The sequence below is a fragment of the Stegostoma tigrinum genome, chromosome 4 (assembly GCF_030684315.1).
Source record: "Stegostoma tigrinum isolate sSteTig4 chromosome 4, sSteTig4.hap1, whole genome shotgun sequence".
Taxonomy (NCBI): Eukaryota; Metazoa; Chordata; class Chondrichthyes; order Orectolobiformes; family Stegostomatidae; genus Stegostoma; species Stegostoma tigrinum.
The window spans coordinates 109,371,886-109,384,151 of record NC_081357.1 but is presented as its reverse complement, the minus strand read 5'-3'; positions in this window follow the sequence as shown (position 1 = coordinate 109,384,151).

Sequence of the window (12,266 nt, the reverse complement as noted above, 5' to 3'; positions counted from 1 at the left end):
ACTCAGTCTCTCCTCATAATCCAACCCTCTCAACTCTGGAATCAACTGAGTGAATCTTGTTTGTACCCCCTCCAGTGCTAGTATATCTCTTCTCAAGTAAGGAGACCAAAACTGCACACAGTACTCCAGGTGTGGCCTCATCAGGGCCCTATACAACTGCAGCACAGCCTCCCTGTTTTTAAACTCCATCCCTCAAGCAATGGCAGACAAAATTCCATTTTCCTTTTTAATTACCTGCTGCATCTGTAATCTTACTTTTAGCGATTCATGCACAAGGACACCCAAGTCCCTCTGTACAGCAGCGTGTTGCAAATTTTTTACCATTTAAAACATAGTCCATTTTGCTGTTATTCCAACCAAGATGGATGACCTCACACTTACCAACATTGTACTAAATCTGCCAGTCCTTTGCCCACTAACTTAGACTATCTATATCCCACTGTAGACTTTCAGTGTCTTCTGCATAGTTTGCTCTACCACTCATCTTAGTGTCATCTGCAAATTTTGACACACCACACTTAGTCCTCAACTCCAAATCATCTTTGTAAATTGTAAACAATTGCAGTCCCAACACTGATCCCTGAGGCTCACCACTGGCCACTGATGGGCAACCAGAAAAACATCCATTTACCCCTATTCATTGCTGTCCACTAGTCAACCAATCCTCTATCCATGCCAATTCATTACCTGTAATACCATGTAACTTTATCTTATGTAGCAGCCTTTGTTGTGGCACCTTGTCAAATGCCCTCTGCAAATCCAGATACACTACATCCACAGGTTCCCCATTGTCCGCCATACAAGTAATGTCCTCAAAGAATTTCACCAAATTCGTTAAACATGACCTGCCCTTCATGAACCCATGCTGGGTGTTCCTAATGGGAGAATTTGTATCCAGACGTCTTGTTATTGCTTCCTTAATTATAAATTCAACCATTTTCCCCACTACCAAAGTTAAGCTAACTGGCCGATAGTTACCTGCTTTTTGTCTACTTCCTTTTTTTAAACATTAACGTCACATTGACTGTTTTCCAATCTGCGGGAACCACCTCAGAGTCCAGTGAATTTTGGTAAATAATTACTAGTGCATTTGTTATTTCCCCCATCACGTCTTTTAGTAGCCTGGGATGCATTTCATCAGGGCCAGGAGACTTGCCTACCTTTAGTGATAATGATAATTTTTAGGCCCTCACCTGCTATATCTTTCTTGCCATCAGTTTTTGGCATGTTGTTTGTGTCTTCCACTGTGAAAACTGACACAAAATAACTGTTTAATGCCTCAACTGTTTCCTCATTCCCAGTTATTAAATTGGCCTTCTCATACTCTAAGGGACCAATGTCTACCTTCGTCACACTTTTACGATTCACTTATTTATAGAAACTTTTGCTGCCTGTTTTTATATTCTGTGCTACTTTTTTTAATCTATCTAACTTTCCGTTATAACAATTTTTGTGACTTTCTGTTGGCCTTTAAAAGATTTCCCAGTCTACTAGTTTCCCACTACTCTTTGCTTTTTTGTATGTGTTTCTTTAATTTGATACTTTCCTTTATTTCCTTAGACATCCATGGCTGACTTTTTTTTCCCTACAGTTGTTCCTTATCATTGGAATATACTTCTGCTGAGCACTGTGAAGAATCGTTTTGAAAGTCCTCCATTGTTCCTCAATTGCCCACCATAAAGTTTTTGTTCCCATTTTACCTTAGCTAACTCTTCCCTCATCCCATCAAAATCTTTGTTTAAGCACAGGACATTGGTACTGGATTTAACCTTCTCACGCTCTGGCTGCATTTTAAATTCAACCATACTGTGATCGCTCCATCTAAGAGGATCCCTAACTGTGACATCATTAATCATTCTTGTCTCATTACACAGGACTAGATCTAGGATAGCTTGCTCCCTCGTAGGTTCCATTACATATTGTTCAAGGAAATTATTGTGGGTGCAATCTATGAACGCTTCCTCAAGGTTGCCTTGACCAATTTGGTTTGACCAAATCGATATGGAGATTAAAATGCCCCATGATAATTACTGTACCATTTTTACATGCATTAGCTATTTCTATGTTTATTTTCCACCCCATCATGATGTCACTATTTGGTGGCCTATAGACCACACCTATCAGTGACATCTCCCTGCTATACCTAATTCCCACCCAAATGGATTCAACCTTTTGTTCAGTGGAACCGATATCATCTCTCACTACCGCACTGATATCATCCTTAAAAATCAGAGCGACACCACCTCCCTTACCTTCGTGTCGGTCCTTCTGAACAGTTTGATACCCCTGGATATTTAACTCCCAGTCATGACCATCCTGTAACCATGTCTCTGTAATGGGCACTAAATCATACCCATTTGCCATGATTTGCACCATCAACTCATCAACCTCATTTTAAACGCTCTGAGCATTCAGATAAAGTGCCTTTATGCCAGTTTTTATAGATTCGTTTTGGGCCCTATCACCTCCATTACTAACAGCTCTTGAGTTCTCCTTCCCTTTAACATTTTTCCTAATTTTAGTTACTTCCCACATTTATTGGGTGAAAGATAACTGTTACCCAGCCGACCACTCACGCCCGCTCTGGGATTCCTCCTCTGCTGAACAACTGAAGGCCGCAGTCACGTGAGATGAGACTTTTATAACTAAAGTTTACTTTCCCAGGCTACCCTTGCACTCTCTCCCAGACTCCCGCTGCTGACAGGCCTCTTTGCAATTGATTTTGGTTTTTGCATCCTATTTTTTCTTGATGGCACAATGAACATACAATAAATGGCAGTAAGAAATGCTCCTCTGGTCCATCCAATGTGTACCACACTTTTACCATGTTGTTCATCTTGTAGTCTTTGCATCCTTCTCTTCTTCATGTGTTTTCCAGCATCTATTTCAATACATCTATGTGATTAGTTTCCACAACCTCCTGTGGTAGCGAGTTTCATATTCCCTCATTTATTGCTTACTGTATCACATCCTCCAAACATACACCTCTAACTTCTACTAAATTCCAAGTACCCTGCTTGGACCCTCCTCCTTCATTTGTTCTGAAATATCCTGGAGCATTCTGAGCACCTGAAACATGCTGTAAGACTACAAGCCTTTGTTTCTCCTTCACTTGAGCCTTCCCTAATTTAGAACGTGAGGTCTTATCAAAAGGAATTGCATACTGCAAACTGAAAGCAATCACCCTAGGGATTATCACCTACTTTAGGGAGGCTTCCAGAAAATTTGGTCATCACATGTGTTATTCTGTCATGCTACTGCAATGTGAATGTGAGTCAACTGAAATATATCTAATTAGAAAGGTGACATTGTGTACAGCTAACTTATAGTGACCAGTTACACAAGGTAAAACAGAGACTTTTGAAATTCAGAGCACAACTGTGTGTTTGTCAGTAGATGCATGATGCACTGCAGAGCACATATGTACTCTGCACAATGGTGTTCTAAGCTTCAGAGGAAGCCACAAGTCTGGTTAATCGTGATCAGGATAAGTTGGCCGGCTGGTGTGAATGCAGGGTATTAAATATAATGTATTTTTCTGTCAGAGTAATGTTGAAGCTAATGATGCTCACAATTACTTTTGTATAAATAGCACAGCAACCTCAGACAAGGGCTGTTGAGCAGTTAGATAACAAAGTACAAAAATGTTATTGTTTGAGTTGTGCCATTCCTCCAATTTTGTTGTTTGAATAACATGCCTCTGTTTGTTAACCATTGAAAGGCACTGAATAGCACGTGTTTGCTGTATTTGTGCAGTACATATGGACAGCTGCAGAAATTTAGAACTTGTATTTAATAATTTAACTATCCTTTTAACGACATGATGAGTGCCAATTGCAGCCAATCAACTTTTTGGACACTGAAAATTAGCCGTTGTAATTACAGAGTCTCATTCCTCCAGGTTTTCAATTTTTGAGATTTTAAAGTCATCAAATTTCGTTTTATTTTCTTAATTCTCCCCGTCTCTATTTTCCTCTCCCTCATTTGTCAATCTTTAATCTTCTTCTCTCTTTCTTCTCTGCACTTGATTTGACGTTGAATTTATCCCTTTTATTTCACCTACCTTTTTTTGCCTGTTGTTTATTTCCCAATTGCCAAATCACATTGATTCAGAAGATACATAGTTGCCTAAGCCAATCACTCAAATACCCAGTTTCCATTGGTGAACCTTTCACAGCTTTCATGTCTAACAGCTTTGGGTTAAGAAGTGTTTTGAGCAGAACAATGTAGCGCAAGTCTAACAAACGACAGAATACATTTGATTGTCCTGGTACCTCAAATTCTGGTCTTTTTTCTAACCTTAGCGCATGACTGTTGTGGATGTGATGGCCTGAAAGGCCTTTCATCTGCTGTAGAGCTCTAGGACCAATGGCAGAGAAAATCCATTTTCTGTACGTGGACAAAGCATAGTCAACCCATTTACCAGGCAAGTGTAAAATGGTGGAAGCAATATTCTGCTGTATTAAGGTTGGAGGGTATCTGCAGGAACAGGAGGGGTTGTAGATCTCAGCAGAAAGTTCCTTTGCCAGTGCTGTGTCACTCAATCAATCAGGCATTGAATGCCTTTGAATTCCTTCGAGACTATAAGCAACCAGAGGAAGGTTTGCCTGCTATGCTCCCTGCACACAAAACATGCAAAATAGGTACAGAAATAGAAGTCTCAGTTCCTCAGTTTTACTCCATTATGTAATAAGATGATTTGCTTGAATTTTTTTTTCCACGTTCCCATTCACCACCCCCCTCTTTGATCTTTCATTCCCTTGCCAACCAGATTCTATTTGATACTGTCTTAAAATGTTCAATGACTCTACATCCAGCGACTTCTGAGACAGAATTCCAAAGTCACACAAACCTCTGATAAAATACTTTTCCTCTTCTCTGTCCTGAAGGGTGACATTTTAATTTTAAAATACCACACCCTCCAGTTTAGAACTTTGCAACAAGAGGAAGCTTCCTTTCTACATCCACATTTTCAAAACTATTCCGAAACTTATATTCTTAAATCGAACCAATTTCACTCTTCTGAACTCCAGTGGAAACAAGCCCAATCGGTCCTCATAAGCCAACTCACTCTTTTGGCACGGTGGCTCGGTGGTTAGCACCGCATGCCTCACAGCGCCAGGGACCTAGGTTCAATTCCACCCTTGGGTAATTGTCTGTGTGATGTTTGCACATTCTCCCATGTCTGCATGGGTTTCCTCCAGGTACTCCGGTTTCCTCCCACAGTCCAACGATGTGCAGGTTAGGTGGATTGGCTAAGCTAAATTGCCCATAGTGCTCTGGGGTCATGGGAATCATGTTGATGGTAATCTGATATTACAATATTCACACTTTGAAATGCAAAATGATAGCTTAAATAATGTTTAAAGAAACTAACAAGAATACATTTGACTTGGGTTTGAAAGCTTACAGCCCAATGGCTTGAGTGTTGACTTCATCAGCTTCAAAGTCTCTCCTCACCCAACCTGTCAATCTGCTGACTGACTTATCCACTCCATCCTTCCCACTGACAAACCACAAAAACCCCCACCTGCATTACCAGCTTCAAAATATCTGCACACCCCCCAGCTTGTCCATCTTCCTACTCACCTATCCACTCCAATCTTCCCTCTGACCAATCACAATAACCCCCGACCTACATCCCCTACCTCCATCTCACCTATACTTCCCCCAACACCACTCACCTCCGTTTATTTATTTCTGGGCTTCCCTCCTCCTCCCCAGCCCTGGTAAAGCGTTCCAACCCGAAACATTGACTTTCCTGCTCCTCGGATGCTGTCTGACCAGCTGCGCTTTTCCAGTTCCGCATTACTGAGTCAGCATCTGACACCCGCAGTCCTTACTGTTTCCTTTGCTTGGAATGGAGTGGTTTATACCGAATCCTTATGGTCAGGCCAAAGCCTTAAAACACATGCCGCATCCCTGCCTGCAGGCTTCATTCTACCAATCACTGAAACCTTACAAATGTAGAAACAGCCTGTACAAAATAACAGGCAATGAATTCGGAAATGGTCAATAATTGTTTAATTAGCTCTGGTGGGAGGCTCTTTCCTGTCATTCAATGTATCTTCTGTTGTGCAAAAAGTTAAAAGTTGACACTAGCCGGAGCAGTGCGCTCCAAAATAGTACTGGCATCAAATTGGCATTACACACAGATTAATGTCATGGTCTGCATTCGACCAGCAGGCACTCCTGTGAATCTCCTGCTGCTCTAACCCAATGGCAGCTGATGCAGCTAGCAGCAGGACAATGTGCATAGAGTACAAGGGCCATTTCAGAGGCAAAACAACATTTATAGCAAAAAGATAGAAACAACTGCCGTTGAGCTGAGTTTAATCACCAATGCATTTTATTTTGAACATATCAAAATCCGACAATGACAGCCGCAGAAATAAGAAAGACACAAACATATTGTTTGAAGCATCCATAGGTTGAGCTGAATGTGGATCTCTCCATTTGTCGTCAGCTGCTTTAATTAAAAATGCCAATCTCTCTCGTCAGTGGACAAGGCCTTCAAGTGAAAATTTAGTTCTTCTAGAAAACAATAGGGCCTCAACAAAATAACAATGAATAATTAAGGAAGGAGTCAGCAATATTTAAAATATGTCTTTCTTTTTTATAGGGTGCTCTCAATCACGATGTGCATGATGGCACCATTGCTTCGCAGGATTGATGATCAGAGTTAACACTAAGATCTTCAGAAAACTTCAAACATTCTGTTGGAATGAGTGCTAAATTTGAATTGTAGATTCACACAGATTCACATCAGACTGGTTGATACTTCTTCAGTGATTCAAGTGAGGCTTATAATCAGTTATAACCTGCTCAAAATATATCTTTTGGAAAAATCTAATTAAAACTATGAAGTTGTTATAATTTTAATTCCGAGTTACTGTTAGTGTACATAATTAGGTGCCATTTCATGATATTGGTGCAGGTAATGCATCTGACTGCAAGCTTGACCTCTCTCCATTCGGTAAAAACCGAAAGAACTGCGGATGTAGTAAATCAGGAACAAAAACAAAGTTTCTGGAAAAGCTCAGCAGGTCTGGCAGCATCTGCAAAGGAAAAAAAAGAGTTAACATTTCAGGCCTCGTGACCCTTCCTCAGATCAAGAATATTGTCATACAACCACGACAAGCAGAACTGTTTTTCCAATGTTTCTGCAGTATTCAATATCTCGAAATACTCCCAAGGTCTCACTCAATGTTTGTAAACCTAACAAATTAAAAGGATATTGGTTGTAAGCGGTAATTTTCATTAAAATCCTGCTGATTTTTATATTGTCATGGACCCTATCCAGCTTCTGCCATCCTTGCCATCTGCTTCTCTTACCAACGTCAAAAAAATGGAAGTTACACTGCCTGAGAAAAGCTTGCAAGTTGTATGAAACATGTTTTAAGTTGTTACTAATGGCAACATGAATATACTAACATGGGGCATGGTGAGATTTGCTGGTATAAGTAAATAGGGAGTGTTGTGAACATTTTCGGATAATTCCAAAAATATAAGAATGCCAGACAAAAACAAGCTGCGAAGGAAATTTGATAGGCTCATAGAATAGGCAGAAAATAATTGCTGGATGGTATTCTGTCATGGTTTGAGGTGATACATTTGATTAAAAAGAAGTTATTGTGCTGTAACATTTCCACCAAAATACATGATTTTACCTTGCTGAAAGGAAATAGGTTTCGGGCTAGAGAATAACATAAGACTCTGTGGGAAGGTAGAGGTCTACATCAGGTTAATAAGGTTGTAAGACAGCAAATGAAATTCTCAGCTTTTATGAGTGCTCTACATGCTGCTTGTGATTAATGCTGATCACATCTAAAATGTGAATGAAACCTCTACTGGAGTTCTGGGGGCAGTATTATGCTAAGGATGGTGAGATGATAGAGTGAACATTTCCTGTAAAAGAAGAATTTGCCCCATTAGATACATTTGGGTTACACATGATTGGAATGCTTGAAACATTGTAAGATTAAGCTTGAGTAAACATATCATACAGTTTCTAAGAGGTTTGGGCTCAAGAACAGATCCATATGGCTGGATTAAATATCCAGAGAAGATTCTCAGCACCGTGTGGTCAGTTTTGAGTCACAGTCAGCCTCTTGCCTGGTGCATTCAGCTTATATTTTTTATATAGGTGAAAGCCCTTTAATTTGAATGAGATGGGAGTCTGTCTTAAAAATGAAGTCTCCTACCAAACAGATGCTCGTGGCTCTGTTCCATACATGGAGAAGTGTCCACTTCAAGTCATGTAGGAGGGTCAGGAGGATGAGGTAGATGCAAGCAGTGAGTCCCAGTCTCACAAGGGGTTGATTGGCAGGCCTCAATGATGAGTGTGGCAAAACAGATTAGATAGGCAGGTAGGGAGGATGGATGCATGGAGGCAATATTATGATGGAGATTGGGATCTGCCTGTTAAGGAAGCACAACCCTTCAATGACAGCAGATTACAGATTTAAAACTGTTGGGTTTAATGCTAGACACAGGTCTGTTCCACTTTAACACCCACTAAAGAGGCTCAACTGGACCACAGTCCAATTGGCAGACAGTCCAATAGTCATTATCATGCTGCACTCAAATTTGTGAGAGCTGCCAATGGCACACTTTGTGGGTTCACCCACCTGTTTCCTTGCCCCAGGTGGCTCATTCAAAGCAGTCCCTAGATAGAAGATTAAATTTCTGAGATTCAGAACAGACAGACAGCTTTGCACAAAGAACTGAGAGGCTTGGGAGTTAAATTCATTGTTGGTGGTTGATTCAGAAACTATGCCAGAATTCAAATTATATTTCTGGGAGAATAAATACTTGCTTCTGGTAATCATTAAGGACAAATTTTGGAATTACTGACTCAATTGTGTACAATGTATTCACTGACGGCACTCCACAGCTGCATCAGAAAGTATTGGTTTAAACTCTATCCTGAAGACTTGAACACTTGAACACCGAGGCACACACCTAAGCGATTCACACAGCATGTCCCGAAATGTTGAGGGTTAACAAAAAGGTAAACCAAAGCTCCGTCTACTCTCCGAACTGAACAAGTGGAATTTTTTAAAGAAGGTCGCCAAGTGCATTGGCCAGCTTTTCATACCCAAACAATCATTATTAAAATAGAGTATCTGATTGTTTATTTTTTCTTTCTCTCAATATTGCCCTGTTTTTGCTATGTACATCTTTGTAGGACCTTACTGTGGACATGCTGCTTGTTGCATATTCTTACATAACTGTGACTACACTTCAACAAGCAGCACTGTTGTTCAGGCGCGCTTTTAGGTGTCTTCAGGATATGAAAGACATGGCAGAAATGCAAATAATTTTGATGGTGTCATGTGTTATTGTGAATTTTAAATATGTGTTGAGTTTGCATAATTGATTCTTATTTTCCTCAGATTAGAGACATTTATTACTTTGCTGATACCTCTCATTTATGAATTGAGCAAAGATGCAGTTTATTATAAATAACAGTCTGTAATTTTCACTCTTTCCCTGGACTGAGCACAATTAAATGGGAGACAAGCTACCAATTCAATGATTTGCATTTTCCAGCCATGGTGTCATAAAGCTGATGTGACCCTTAACACCTCAAGAATGACAACAGAGGAGCCTCTCTGTCAAAAATTATTTTCAAAAACTGGATACTGAGCTAGGGGGTGGTGTAAAGGAGGGGAGCCCATTTTTTCTAGCAGAGGAGACTGCTACCAGACTCCGGTAGTGGGTTTGGAGAACACCACTTGGTGTCTAGTAGAAGATCAATGAACTTCTGCGCTCTGCCACATGACATGTCACAATTTTCTCTCTGCGAGCTCACACTCTATCTCTGTGAATGCACCCTGACCTGAGGCTTGTGTTCTGCCACTTTAACTACCGCCTGCAACATCATCCCTCACTCACTATCACCCTCACCAGCCCCACGTCACTGCATGACCTCTGCACTGAGGGACACCTTAGTTATACGCTAAAAGATGACTGTATTTAAATAAAATTCACATCCGCACTTTTGGTCAATTTCAATTTGCCACACTCCAGAAAACACTCACCTCACCTACTACCCACTGCTTATATTTATGCAGCTCATCCAAACCCAATTCATTCTTAATTAATATATCTATCATTTGCTCCCTCATTTCATTAGGTTTCAGGCATTCCTTCAGACCATATAAAATGATGATAACTTTTCCACCTTTTGACCACCTGCACTAGCACTAATAGCTGTACCACACAGTTTCACCTCACTTGGTTGATTCGCTTCTCTCATTCCACAGGAGGACAGCCCATAATATTGCCAAAAGCACACAAATAGGTGGAGGGGACATATGACCTCCCAGCTCCTACGAGGAGAAAATCCTGACCTTCGTAGGAGAAAAACGGGGCCGACCGGTTGGGATGCCGAGCCATCCGTGTCCTGCGAACGGAGCAAATACTACCTTTCATTCCATTGCAACTCTCACAAGTAACCCCACTGTCAGTCTCAGTCTATGCTGGAATGTACTTCAGATGTCCCTTCCTCACAAGGAGGGAGGTAGTGCCAGGGATCCCTCATAAGTCTGCCTTCAGGACACTCTGATTTGACTGGGCCCTCAACCTCCAAAATGCCCACCTCCTTTTGACCCTTGGAAGTTGCAGCTGGGAAAGTTTCACTTCATTCACGTACATGTCCCCCACTGTGTGAGTCCTAGCTGCTAGACTGACCGTGACCCATTCCCCAGAAAGCAGAGACACTTCATTCCAGACTGAGGGCACTCAGACCAGAAGCCTGGCCTCTCCAATCTCCTTCATTGGTATCAGAGTTTGCCTTTGATTTACAATCCTGTGACCACAATTGGTGAGTATCTCCATGGACTTTTGTTGTGGATTACCTTTTTAGTTTAAGGCATGACCATCTGCCTGCCACACATGCAGTGTATTTGTTGTGTAAGATGCTGGCTATGGTGTAGGTATGAGGTTGACATAGTACAGAGCTGTTCAGCAAGCTGTTTGTCCCCTCTCTCCCTCCCTCCTTTGACCAAGGAGTGTTGAGCATCAAGGCAGTTGCCTGGTTGTGTAATTGACATGGCAAGAAAAGGCAAGACAAGGCATGGATAGTGTGAGTACACAGATAAGGTGCTAACTGAGTGAATGCGAAGAAAGCAAGTTAACAACTTGGATACATCTATGTACACAAACCTGCCTGACCTGGTCAACCCAATGTCTCAGCCTGTTCCTGCCCCACTGAACTCATCTCCACCTATCTGGACTCCATTTTCTCCCCTTTGGTCCAGGAACTCCCTACCTACGTCCGTGACACCACCCGCGCCTTCCACCTCCTCCAGAACTTCCAATTCCCTGGCCCCCAACACCTCATTTTCACCATGGACATCCAGTCCCTATACACCTGTATTCCGCATGCAGATGGCCTCAAGGCCCACTGCTTCTTCCTGTCCCGTAGGCCCGACCAGTCCCCCTCCACCGACACCCTCATCCGCCTAGCTGAGCTTGTCCTCACCTTCAACAACTTCTCTTTCAATTGCTCCCACTTCGTACAGACAAAGGCGGTGGCCATGGGCACCCGCATGGGCCCCAGCTATGCCTGCCTCTTTGTAGGTTACGTGGAACAGTCCCTCTTCCGCACCTACACAGGCCCAAAACACCACCTCTTCCTCCGGTACATTGATGACTGTATCGGCGCCGCCTCTTGCTCCCCAGAGGAGCTTGAACAGTTCATCCACTTCACCAACACCTTCCACCCCAACCTCAAGTTCACCTGGGCCATCTCCAACACATCCCTCACCTTCCTGGACCTCTCGGTCTCCATCTCAGGCAACCAGCTTGTAACTGATGTCATTTTCAAGCCCACCAACACCCACAGCTACCTAGAATACACCTCCTCCCACCCACCCTCCTGCAAAAATTCCATCCCCTATTCCCAATTCCTCCCCCTCCGCCGCATCTGCTCCCACGATGAAGCATTCCACTCCCACACATCCCAGATGTCCAAGTTCTTCAAGGTCCGCAACATTCCCCCCACAGAGGTCGAGAACGCCCTTGACCGCGTCTCCCACATTTCCCGCAACACATCCCTCATGCCCTGCCCCCGCCACAACTGCCCAAAGAGGATCCCCCTTGTTCTCACACACCACCCCACCAACCTCCAGATACAACGCATCATCCTCCAACACTTCCGCCATCTACAATCCAACCCCACCAACCAAGACATTTTTCCATCCCCACCCTTGTCTGCTTTCCAGAGAGACCACTCTGTCTGTGACTCCCTAGCTCGC